At 45.9% G+C, this 13,499-nt stretch overlaps 1 long non-coding RNA gene across 1 annotated transcript; it reads right to left on the reverse strand.

The window, feature by feature from the left end:
* Nucleotides 1-1,761: 1,761 nt before the first annotated feature.
* Nucleotides 1,762-12,119, reverse strand: LOC112988951 (uncharacterized). The gene is made up of 2 exons (XR_003260666.2): nt 9,924-12,119; nt 1,762-7,437 (listed from the first exon to the last, which is right to left on the reverse strand). It is a non-coding gene; the product is annotated as an uncharacterized LOC112988951 (long non-coding RNA).
* Nucleotides 12,120-13,499: the final 1,380 nt, after the last annotated feature.

Consider the following 13,499-nt stretch of genomic DNA (forward strand, 5'->3'; position numbering starts at 1 on the left):
TCCAGAAGATCATTACGTTAGTCTACTTATTCCGAGATTCTTTCATTTAGTCATTTTTCTCTTTTTTTTATCAGCCTGCCAAGGGAGGAATGTCTCATTTATTACTACAATGGTATCATCCTCCTCCAAATCCTGATTCTCCTTCTTCTTCTTCCAGTACTCTGTCTACATAGAGACTAATTATCTGACATGAAGAGAGTGGGTGGTGGTAAGGAATCTCTGCTCCTCTCGATTACACAACTTCAGCTTTTAGAATGAATTAATGTTTTCTTTTGTATATTTATGAAAAGGGAGGTAGTGCTGTATTACACTAAAATGTGATTTAGTCAGAATAGTGAGCGTAAGCAAATGATGGCATGATTCCCTGTTCTTAATCTCTTGGTGATTTTCTTTATGAGATTGAGTTGATGTAATTCAACCATGTAGTGTCATAACCTTTGCTACCTCACCAGACACCTTTAGCATTGCAACTAATCAGTGGTAAAACAGCAGAATACAAGTCCTGCTTATGTAAGTCTTTGTAAATTTTGCATTTAAAGCCTCAACAGCAAAATCCCTGTGCTCTGCCTTGATATCACGAAACCCGAGCCTAGCTCTGAGGCTGACAAATCCATCGAAAGCAAGGTGGGTAAATGCACTGAGCCCTGAAGCTTGTCAAACCTGGGTGCTGTTGAATGCATGCAGCATGCAGTCGCCAGAGGTATGGGACCTTTGCCAATGTGATATCTGGACATGGACATCCAGACTCTGGGGACTACATGAGAAAGACTAACTGACCTGCAATTCAAGGATGAGGCACTGTGAGAGAAGCAATCGCAGCTCACAAGATCCAGGACTATTTCAACTGTTGAGGCTCACAGTCAACACAAAGAGGTATTGAGTCCTTAACGCTTCATCTTGGCAAGCAGCTGTCTAACAAAAGATGTGTCAGCTTGGCCTTTCTTACCAAGGACTCTTCCAAATTAAACAAGATCATGACTGTTGCTAAAAGAGGAAAAAGCTGCCTCATTTTTGCACAGAGCCCTGCACAACAGAAGATCACTTAACCAAAAAGACATGTGGAGTTTCAAAGCTGCAGTTCCTGCATGGCTCTCGTGTCTCCATGCAGCAGCTGGTGCTAACGTGAAAACGCTGCATTGAAAAAAAGCTTCAAGAGGAGGCAGAGGCTGAGGCTCTACAATAAACCCTGACTTATGCCCATCTGACAAAATAAACTGATTTTCATCACAGCTCCAAAGGAAAAAGGCTATTATCTGAGTTGTCCGGGTGGTGCCCTGCAACACAGACAGGCTACCTGATGGACAGAGCTCAGATCTTCTAGACCCCCACACTCCTCCTCCTCCTCCCCTTAACTCTTGCCTCAGGGGCTACCACACTCTGCCAGAAACTGGGAGCATTGAGCACGCTGGAAGTGATGCCCCTACTCTCTGCTTTTCTGTGCTTAGTGACACCATGGGCAGCAGCTCAGAGGAGCAATTACAGGGCAAATCCCACTTTGCGAGCCCACAGATGGGGAGCTCTATTGCTGCAAGGGTGGGCTGGATACTCATAGGGATTGTGAGAGGATCAGGCGTGCTCCATGAAGATGAAAGTTATTTCCCAACTCTAATAAATGTCTGCTGGACCCATATAAACCATGCTGATTTAGACATTTGACCAAACTTGTTTTCCCTAACTCTCCCCCTCCTCCCTGTCGAAGAACAAGCTACATGCCCATTCCTCATAAGAACTCTATAAAATATTAAGTTCCTGGAAACAAGAGAGTGTGAAAACAACTTTATTTTTTACAGTGATATTCCTTCTTTGAGTTCCTTCTGTTAAAAAAGCAGCCTATTGTTGCATTTCTTTATTTGGCAAGAAAAAAATTCAGATTGATCAATGCCTTCAGGTTACTTTTTCCTTGGTGACTGTAACTGCTTTGGTCTCAAAGTGTCTTTTTAGGGATATTGTTTACTCAACTTCAGTCCTACTGAGAACATTTGGAATTCAAATAAACTGCATTGCACTACATTTTCTGGCAGGCACCCAGTGCAATGAATTTCAAACTAGTGTTTGATTTAGTCAGTAACAAGGCGGAGAGGCATCTCACTAGTCAAGAGTAATTCTTACAGTTGCTACACAGCAAGGCCCTGTAAGTTTGCTGCCTGTCACTTTACTGGAATCACCTTACTACTCTGTAATGGTACCCAGAAAACATGGTAAAGTGCACATGTTGATTTTCAGCATTTGGAGGCTTTGAACCTGTGGTATTTAATGCCTGGAATTAATTGTGGGTGTATCTACTGACATCTGGAAGAAAGATAAAAGATTTTCAACCTTTAGGGTGATTCACAGTGAATTAAAATATTTGGAGTTACTCATGGTTGCAGATCTTAAAGACATAATTGCAAAAAAGCATTGACCAGACATGACTTTTCATTAAGTAGATATACCTAAAGATCAAATATCTCCCCCCCAAAAAAGTTGACTTTAGATATATTTTCAATTCAAGGTTTCTTAAAGAGCTTTACAACATGTTATATGATGAATATAAAGCAGAAATATCAGTCACATCTATTAAACCCATGCGTGATCTATGCACAGCCCAGGATATTTAACGCTAGCTTTAAAAGGGTATCCTGACCAGGAATCCCTTCCATTCAGCTTGCCTATGTGACTTAGCTCGAGTTCCCCTAGTTCTTCACACACTTCAAGCAATTCTTCTGCAATCCTTAGTCCTTCAACATTTGCATTTTCCCCTCCTCTTCAAAAAGAGCCCTCCCAGGCAAACACCAAGGAGCCTGATTGCCTAAATCTTCATGTCAGCCTTAAGACTGGAAACAATACTACTGTTGTGCAAACTGACCCCCAAAACATGAAAGGGTTGTGTCTGATTTCTTCATGAATGGTACTCCTGTCACCAGGACTGTGAGGAAAGCCAGGCTTTCTGCCCCAAGCTCTGACTACTACCCTATAATAGCTGGGTATTTCTGTTAAAGTGCTCCACAGCAAACGCTATTGATATTCAACTGTTACAACTCATTGCCCACTGAAGATTTCTCCAAGCATGCAGTAACCATCTCTGTTGTGTCTGTAGCCTTGGACAGCCCCGAAGTGGCACAGAATTGCACGGCTGATCTCATAGCCATCTCGGAGACAACTCGGAGAGCGGTGAGCTCTGCAGGCACAGGGGCTGCCAGATGGATGCTGGAGGATACCACCGGTGCACTCAGCTCTGTCCAGTGAGCCAGGAAAAAGAAGGTGACACTTCACTGGAACGTGGGATCCCCGGAGCTGAGAAACTCTGCTGCTACTGCCTTAGGAGAAGGATTTTTCTAATAAGTATTAGCTCTGCATACTCGAAGCAGTAGTTTGGAAACATAACACAGAGCCAGCCTGGCAAAGCTCTTCTGTGTTTTTTTATTTCATTCAGGGTGTTTTATCCTTCATCTTTGCATTAATGAAATTCTTTCTCTTCTTCAGTGACAATTTTTTGGAGACATCTGAACTGGGAGTGTGGATTATGGACTGTCAGGATCCTTGTGCCATAAAGGGAATTGTGGCTCAGCCTGGCAGGAGGGGGAGCTAGCGATGGCTTCAGGATGGTGCTGCTGCAAGAGTCACCTCTGTGTCTCATTCTGTTAGGAACGGCAAGCAGACTGGATTTCAAGTAGCCTTTGCAAGAGGTCTTCTCCAGTTCTTCCGTACACATTCTTCTCCAACTGCTCCATTGCACCCACCTACCTACCCTCTCCAATGCTGTTGCTTTGTCCTGCCAGTTTTCTTCTCCCTGCCCATATTTCCTCCCTTTTCAGCTTTCCTCCCTGCTCCTCGGGTGATATCATCTCACCATTTCTCCATCCTTGTTGTCTTCTTTCTCCTGCCTTTTCTCTCTCACACCTTTCTCAGTGATTAGGTCTATTTCTCTAGTCCAAGGAGGGAGAAGTGGACAGAAGCTGCTGGGCTTTTCTTTTCATTTTTACTAATTCCAACATCTCCTTACTCTTATTTACCCTCTTCCCATCAACACTATTTCCTCTGACTTCTTCTTGCCCAATCCTGGCATTGCTGTCCCCTGATAGCTCTCTGATGCCCTCCCTTGGACTTTGACTTTTCCTTACATTGTTACCTCCAAACCACATCCTCATCAACCCTCATCTCCACACCAATGTCCATTTGACTACCTAACATCCTATCTCTTTGCTCTGTTCTCTTGATTTGCCCTGCACCTGTGGTCTATGTTTTGGACTCAGTAAAATGGATTTTGCCTTCACCATGGACTTCTCCCTCTTTGGTCAGTCTGGCTGTAATGCTGTCTGCTTTAGCACTGCTCTCTGTGTCTGACAGGTCAATACCAGTTTCTTCTAACTCATCTCAGTCTTTTTCCTAGATATCATCTTTCCTTCTCCTTTCTCTAGATACGACTGTTTCTGTGTCTCACCTTTCTTCATCTTCCACAACCTCTCTAAAATCTGACCTTTTTTTCTCAGTTCACATACCAGAACCTTCTTCCTTAGCTCATATCATTTCAAAGCCCTCCTCCTTTCCAGTTTTGTTTGCTCCTGCACCAAATCCCTTCAGAGTGCTACTCTCTAAATCATTTTCCTCTCTATTTTTGCCCCTTCATGTCCTATCATCCCCCCAAGTTCCACCCCATCAAGTACAAACTTCTCTTTTCATCTTCCAGACTCTTCCTAGATGACTATTCCCAGCCTCTGCCATCCTTTGACACTGCCTTGCTTTCTCCCATATAGACCTTCTGCATGTGAACAATTGCTGTGAACAGGAGGTACCTGGTCTCTGCTTAAGCCTCATCTCTTTCACAAAGCACTCAGACCTCAAGTTTCTGACCTGACTAAACAGAATGACTCCTTTTCCTTCTGCTCTCTCTTCTTCTAGCCCCAGCCAGGCAAATGAAAGAATTGTACTATGGCCTGTACACATTGGGACACTCAGAAAAATTTATTAGAATTCATGAAAATTGTTGCAAATGGTTGACTAACATGAACTGAGTCACCAGACAAAGGTCACCTTCACTTTAAATGAGAACATCCATGTAGAGATATAAAGAGATTTAACTAATCCCCTTCGCATTTATACTTCTAGGTAATGTAGACACATCCCCAAGCACCCACCTTTAGAAAAGCCCTCACTGTTTCATGCTCATTTCTCAGCAGTTTCTGGTGCCTGGCTGTTGTAAGCACAACCTCTTTCCTTTTTCTGCTTGTAGGCACATCTGGGCAGGGTTCATCTCTTTTCTCTTGCTGTACAACAGGCAGAAGAACAAGGCATCAATCTCGATGGGGCTCTGGTGGCACCAGAATTAATAAGGTACAGCTGCTACCCCTCACAGTCAAGGCTGTGCTGGGTGGCACTGCCTCCTCTGAACAATCCTGCAAATGGAATTGGCATGAATTGTTCTGACAGGAGGAGAGGAGACTGCCTGAAGGGAAAACGCTGCTGCGAGTAAGATGCAGAACTCGATATTTCCTCATACTTGGGATACTTGGCACAGAGGTTATGAAAATAAGGGACAATCAACTCTTTTCTGGGGAAGTGGGTACAGAGATAATTTTGATGCAAATTCCTTTCAGAAACCAAATTTCACCTTGAGAATGCTGGCATTTAAATGCATTTTAAGAGCTAAGAAAAATGCTTAGTTTGTTCTCTGCTGTCAGACAGGAACACTGCATTTCAGATTTGTTTCAAGAACTTCCTGAGCAAGTGGATTTGTGGTGTTAACCTCATGCTTATTTGTGGTTAACTTCTGGTAACTGCCAATATTGCTATAAGCCTATTCATTAATTTTAAGGCTGTAAAAGATTGAATAGACTCAATGAATTTTTGGCCACCTCACTTGGCTGTTGCTATCTTGAGTGGGTGTTTGATGAATAATGGTGTAAAACTGGAAGAAATGGATTTTCCTAATCAATTGCCAGCGCCTAGATGGTTAATTGAAGAAATATATTGCATTCAACATTAAGGTGATGTCTAAAGGGTCCATTAGAACTAAATACCTTTCATAGTATTTCTAAATTGCAGAGGGGGGAATTTAGCCATAGGACAAACAGGAACTAGGAAAACTGCCCACTAGAACTACTCAAACTCTCTAAGAGGGCAATTGAATATTAAAGTATCACCCCTAGTTCAATAAATCCCTCAGCCAGAAATTACTGCCAGACAGATGACTACTCTTGGGAACAATCACTATGCATTTACTTTTTTCTTGCACTCTTCTCTAGTCATCAGCCTTTGGCCATTGTGAAAGACAGGACATCGATCTAGGTAAAACTGTGGTGTAACCAAGAGCAGACATTTGTGTGGCTGTGATGTGGGCTGCCACTACACAGAGCAGCACCTTTGGTCACCTGATTTCAGTAGGAATGTCACAAACGGAGGAGGCATCAACAGCTCATCCCACCCATGTCCTTGAGTCAGCTCCTTCACTTAGAGCCGTTTTAGACACCCTAAAGGATCTCGCACCAAAGATGTCTGAATTCCAACTGCATCACGCTGGGCTGTAAAAAAGCACCACAAACAAGGGCTGTTGTGACTGAAATACCCCATGCATCATTCAGAGAAGGCAGTTTCCCTTTCTCCCTGTGCCTTGACTAACGCGGAGAAAAACTTAGGGAGATACTTTGGTTTTAATCAAGTACTGCTCAGTATGAAATCTTAGTCCAGAGTAAGTCCCTCAAGCAGCTAGCCAGAGCTAGCCAACTTCCAGTTAATTACCTAAATTTGATCCAGTATGACTCTGAGTGGACTAAAGCAACATTGTCTACCTAAGCAGAAAGCACTTAGAAAACTCCTTTTCATACAGACCATTGCTGTGTAGCATCCAAGTGACACAGGTCACCGCAAGCATCTCAGTCCATGCTCTGTTGCTCTGTCGTGCCCTCACAGAGTTGATTTGAGTTCAATGTTTGAGACACTTATCCTTGAGGCACTGTGTGGTTTGGGTCCATGATACCAGAAAGACTTCCTGCTGCTGGAGCACTTGGTTGCAGCTGACGAGTTAAAGCTGCAGTATGAGACTGCTCTTCGCTGCAAGGCAGCAGTGGGTTGTGCACACAGGGCCTTCTCATGGGCTGCTGTGAGACCCAGCAATGCCAACAGGCACACCAACCACATCATCACTACCCACTACCGCATCACTAATGACCACACAGGAATCACACCAACTAGCTTCTGACCCACAGACACTCAGCGATTACACTGTGTGCCTTTGGGAATTGAGGCAGAAACATGAGACAAATCCTTCTCTCTGTCCCATTCATTAGTTTCCCAGTAATCCAGAAGAAAGTCAGTAGTGTCTCTCAGTACAAAGATTCTAGACTTTGACGTGTCTTAGGTGATCATATTTTGGCTTAATTAGACTGTGCTGGGACCATTTAAGACTCCCTGGGGAGTTGTCATGGCCTGGGGAGTTGTCATGCACATCCAGAAGGATTTCCTCTGCAAAACAGGGAGGAGAGAAGAGAGATTTCAAACCCTCGAATCCAAACGACTTTATAAAAATTACCTTTTTATTCTAGTTTGCTTACAAGGCATAAGCCCCACCTTCTGGTGAATGGCTAAGTTGCAGGAAAAAACATTGCTTTATGTTAAGTAAAAATGGTGAAATATTTACAACACACTCGTATTGAGGTAGAAAAATACTTTTATTATACTTGAATATTTTAGGAGAATGCACTGATGTCTATCAAATTGTCAACAAAAGGCATAGTCTGGTGCTGCTGCAAGCACCTGGATCCCTTCTTACACCTCTCACAGCAGAGGGGCCCTGGCCACTTCTGCCTTTGGCCACAGCCTCCCCTTCCCAGGGTGTGCTGGTGCTCAGGGAGTACCCAGAAAAGGTGAAGGGCTGCCGGGAGCTGAACCCCCACTGGTGCACTCCAGTAGGGAGGTAGCACCACCGCTGGGGGTGGCCAGCTATGGAGGGGGCAAAAGGAGGCTTCTCTCACATGAGGATCTCAGAAATTGCTTTGACATTTGTCAGGTGAAGAAGAAAATGAAAAAGGAGGAGGAAGAGCAGGAGAAGAAGGAGGAGGAGGAGAAGGAGAAGACAGAGGAAGAGGAGGAAAAGAAGAAAGAGGAGAAGCAGAAGGAGAAGGAAGAGATGGAGGAGGAAGAGGAGGAGAAAAAAGAAAGAGGAAAAGGAGAAGTCTCTTTTACTGTGATCCCTGAGTGGGACATTTCAAGATAAATAACAAACTGGTTTCCTGATGAGGAAAGGTTTTCAGTGCACTCAGGCATGACCTTGGCAGATACCACAAATGACCCCTTACAACATGTTACATTTTGCTGGGGCGATAGCCGCCACACCTTATGCCCTTGACTGTGTTGCCCGTTTTCCATTAATAGCCCAGTGCCTGTATTCAGCCACGGTTCCTAAGTGGGCAATTTGGCAGTGGAGGGATGGAGGAAAGGACTCCCTGCTGTCTCTTTGCATGTTGGCCACTGAAGAAGGAGGAAATGGGAGCATGGCAGGAGGGAGAGAAGGGCTGAGGTGAAAGTTTCACACACACACACACACCCCCAATCTGGGGCACAGGAGAAGACATCAGACATGCAGGACCGTACAGCCGAGGAGGTGCCTGAGGTCTGGCCCAGGCCTCGCTACTGGTGGGCCGCAGGGTGGGCAAGGGCAGACAGGTGAGTGTGGGAGCCACCTCAGCATGAGTGTCCAGCGCTGCTCTGCAGGGACTGTAACCCTCCTCCAGCAGTGAGGACCTGGGCTTGCAGCTGCCAAGAGTTTGCAACTCATTTGGCAATACCACTGCAGATTATGGCAGCCCAGCTCTTCACATCTCTCTGCAAATTAACTCCTAAGCAATTGGGTGGTACAAAGTAGGGCCTGTTTGAACAATAAAAGACATGCAAATAATGCCATTGAACCAATAGCTCAAAGCCCATGTAACCAACTACCCCAATAACTTAGTCTTGTTATTTTAAGCACTTCTTTCTTTTCAGTGGTGTCAGTGAGCACACACAGTCAGAAACCAGCCCCCTAACCATCAAAGATCTAACTGTATGCTGGAGCAAAGGATGACTGGAGAGATGTGGAATGGCATGAGGAAACGGAGACAGCCCAAGAAGTGGCCATCTCACTCACAGCCTAACCACTGTCAAATCTCCTGGAAATACCATAGCAAAGAAGCATTTTAAGAAGAAATTTGAACCAGAAAATAAGCAGATGTGGCTGTTACATGGTCCTTGTCCAGGTACACAGTGCAGTGGAGGAGAAACCACAACCATGAGTAGCCTTCCTGATAGGTACAACAATCATATTACGTTAAATCAACTAGTTTAAAAAGCAGGGTAAAAATGGAAGTGTATGAGCTGCTATTGCTTAAGAGTGCTTGAAGCCTCATGTTGTCTGTGGTGTAGAGTCCTGTCCTTTTTGAGTTTTGTTTCTGGCACATAATTGTTTCAGGCATATCTAACGAGCTGTTGCACAGTGTTAAAGGAAGGCGAGGGGTTTGTTTGTCGGCTCTTCATATCCACAACACATCTACGCAGTGTAAAACAAGAAAAAAAACAGCATTCTTGGAAACAATGCTTTCAAGAGCCTCTGGTTTATAATGTCTAGAAAACAGATTTCCAAGATGAATCAGTCTTCCTTAAGTTCGCAAATGAAACATAGATATCTGGGTTGCGCCAAGATGACGCTTGGAAGCAGTAACACTTAGAAATACATTACCAACTGTTGGCCCAGCCAGTATATAATACATACACGCATACAGGCGAGGAGTGTCAGCTCATCATGAGAGTTTTTTACTGCTGTTACTGCAAAAAAACTCAAGGCTACTAGATGGTCTCTGTTCTTATGCCATGAGAGGGAAAATAATAAAACAGGCAATACCACAGGCCCCCTTGCAGCCACCTTGGGGGCTGCCAGGAAGAAGCAGAGCACTCCCCTGGATTCCCTTTCTGCTCACCTCCATGTTCCCAACCCTTCTCGGCCTGGATGCTATCGCTATGGTGGAGAGCATTTCTCGGTGCTGTCGTTCAGATCTGAAAACAGTCCAGCCACTGCATATGCGTGCAGCTCTGGAAAGCAAAGGCATGAGGAATGCTGCAGGTGGGATTCTGTTTAGTTTTAAATTATGAGTCATGATTTTTACAGCTATAGTTCAGGTGGGCAAACTGTCTCCAGAAGATGGGCAGCAAAACAACTTCTGTAAAGGAAAGCATCAAACTGCAACTTCAAAGCTCCGCCAGGTTTCAGTGCAGGCCCTTGGAGGCCATGTCCTCTGTAATGTCTGCTGCCCTTCTTGGAAGCGATGCCTGAGAGGGATTTCATTCAGTGCAAGCACAGACATGGAGAGCAGAGCTGCTTCCACATCATCAACCACCTTCTGTGCCCAGTAGGGAGAAGCCATTTTCCATGGCGAAAAGCCACTGAATGTGTCGGAAGCAGTGCAGGCAGCTCAGTGGAGCCACAGCAAAAGGAAGGCTCAGAAACCCATGACTGCATCAGACTAGAGTGTGCCGCAGCTGTCTTCTTGGTGCGTGAGTCAGTCCACCCAGAAATCATTTCCAAACTCCAGAGAATGGCCACTGCCTTTTGCAGGTTGCAGTGGGACCCTGTCCTCCAGCTGCCTGGGGAGGGGAGCGCCCCTGCTGGCAGGGGCCGACGGAGGGGGCGTCTTCTCCAGTTGCAGCCTGCCAGCATGCTGCTGCTCCCAGGCAGGGCTGCTGTCGGGCCGGGTCCTCTCCTGCCCTTTCCTGGGTGTCCTGGGAGCAGCCGCACCCGGGAAGCAGCAGCCCTGCCGGGCCTGTGCGCTGCCTTTCTCGTCGGCCCCCTCGGGAGCAGCATCAGCTCTTTGCCATTCTCTGCCCCCCGACGGGGACCTGCTGCTCTCGGGGGGGCCCTCGGTTCCCCGCCAGGGAGGCCTTTCTGCCCCACGCCTGGCTCGCCCTCTCCCCCGGCAGCACTAGCGGCGCTGCTGCTGCTGCTCAGTCCCCTCCCCTGCTGCTACGTGGCTCCGCCAGGTCGCTCCCCCGAGCGCTTGAAAGAGAGACAAAGAGCAGTGCACTAGTGCTGCAGAAACATGCTTTATTGCAGGGCAGTTCCAGGGGTGCGAGTCCAAAGCCCCCCTGCTCCTGGTGCGAGGCTCCCCTGCGCCCCAAGCGGGGAGCTCGGTGCTGACCGCAGACGACGTCCAGCACGGGAAACCACACTGCACGCCCCGGCAGGGCTGCCCTTGTCACAGGGCCATAAGGCTGCCTTTCCTTCTTTCCTTCCTTTTCTTTCCTTCTTTCATTTTTTCTCTTGCTTTTTTTCTCTCTCCTTGTTTCCTTTTTTCTCTTGCCATTTTTCTCTTTCCTCTTTCTCCTGTCTTTTTCCTGTCGTCTTTCCTTTTTTTCGCTTTCCTTCTTCCTTTCATTATTCTATTTCCTTTATTCTTTTCCTATTTTTCTCTTTCCTGTTTCTCCACTTCCTTTTTTCCTCTTCCCCTTTTTGGCTTTTTCTTTCCGTTTTTCTCTTTCCCTTCTCTCTTTCCTTTTTTCTTTCCAATTTTCTTTTTTCTTTCCTTATTTCTTTCCTATTTGTCTCTCCTTATTTCTTTTCTTTCCTTTCTTTCTCTTTTGTCTTTTTGTCTTTCCTTTTGGAGAGAGAGAGAAAAAGAAAGCAAGAGAAAATGAAAGAAGGAAAGAAAAGAAAAGGGAGGAAAAGAAAAAAGGAAAGATGTAAAGAAAGAAAGAAAAGGAAAGAATGGAAAGAAAGAAAAGGGAATAGAAAACAAGGAGAGAAAATATGAGAGGCAAAAAGGAAAGAGAAAACCAGGAAAGAGTCAAAAGGAAAGGAAAACAGGAAATAGAAAACAGAAACAGAGAAAGGAAAGGAAAAAGGGAAAAAAAAAGGCGGAGGAAAACCCCCCTTGGCAGCAGCCTTATGGCCCTGTGACAAGGGCAGCCCTGCCACGTGTTGGACGTCGTCCGCGGTCAGCACCGAGCTCCCCGCTTGGGGCGCAGGGGAGCCTCGCACCAGGAGCAGGGGGGCTTTGGACTCGCACCCCTGGAACTGCCCTGCAATAAAGCATGTTTCTGCAGCACTAGTGCACTGCTCTTTGTCTCTCTTTCAAGCGCTCGGGGGAGCGACCTGGCGGAGCCACGTAGCAGCAGGGGAGGGGACTGAGCAGCAGCAGCAGCGCCGCTAGTGCTGCCGGGGGAGAGGGCGAGCCAGGCGTGGGGCAGAAAGGCCTCCCTGGCGGGGAACCGAGGGCCCCCCCGAGAGCAGCAGGTCCCCGTCGGGGGGCAGAGAATGGCAAAGAGCTGATGCTGCTCCCGAGGGGGCCGACGAGAAAGGCAGCGCACAGGCCCGGCAGGGCTGCTGCTTCCCGGGTGCGGCTGCTCCCAGGACACCCAGGAAAGGGCAGGAGAGGACAGTTGGAATTTTTCAGTTATTCTGACTTGCTCCTGCTTAATGGCACCCCAAAGCTTCAGTCAGAATCAGGACTTCTCTGTGCTAGGTGCTGCATAAATGTGGAATAGCTCACCCCTGGCCCAGAACACTTAAATGAAAGGAGTTTCACGTTTGCCTGTTCAGTGACAGACTTCCCTAGGAAATTCTGCATTCAGCAGCATGAATCATTGCTCAGTGTAGTCTGAGCTCATGTCATTGGTAGCCAACTGCATGAGCTTCTTAATCTAATATAATATAATGGATGGAACAATAGAAAACCCTTTCATTTTTGCCAGCACAAACACCAGCTGATTTCATTGTGTGCTGGCAAGTGGAGATATTAGCTGTCAAAAGACCAAATGAAAATTGCTACAGAAAGGACAAATGGTTTTCTAATAATCTGTCCTAACCTTGGGGCTGGAAAAACCTTTAAAAATCGTCTGTCTAGTTGAGTGTCTGATACCTTCCTCCCTCTCTTTCTCTTTCACACACAAACACATACACACACTCACATGTCATGTTTCGACTTATGACCCGCTATTTCAAATCCCAAGTATGATACAGAAAAAATGTAAATCAAAAACCAATCAGAAATGCTTGTTGCCATTTGACTCAGCTCAGATGTAGAGGTGACTGGATATAGAACGATGTCTTCTTTTCACCTAAATGACTTGCTTTCTCACTAAAGTGCTTAGGAATACAGTTTTGGTGGCTGTGCTACAAATATTCCTGCAAGAAAAGGGTTCAGTTCTGGAAAAACTATCTTGAATATTTTACTTTCTGAAACAGAAACAGCAAGTCAAACAGAAACTTCACTGTGAAGGACACACCTCTGGTAGCCAGAAGATTCTGGGTGTCAAGTGCAGAAAAGTCCCTGATGAAAAGGAAGACTAGTTTTATTACAGGGAGGAAATGTGGTCCTCCTGCTATTCCCTCTTAGCTGCAAGGAAGCAGAATGCCCCCTCTGGCATGTCCTGTGCTACAGATGACACTGCATACTACACTGTCCTCCAAACCCAAAATGACATATTCTTCCTAAAGCTCTACTGTGGGAAACTGAAAAGAAAATACAAACACTCCTTTCTTCCCAGACATGAGGAAAAAG

This window comes from Dromaius novaehollandiae, chromosome 3 (genome assembly GCF_036370855.1).
Source record: "Dromaius novaehollandiae isolate bDroNov1 chromosome 3, bDroNov1.hap1, whole genome shotgun sequence".
Classification (NCBI taxonomy): Eukaryota; Metazoa; Chordata; class Aves; order Casuariiformes; family Dromaiidae; genus Dromaius; species Dromaius novaehollandiae.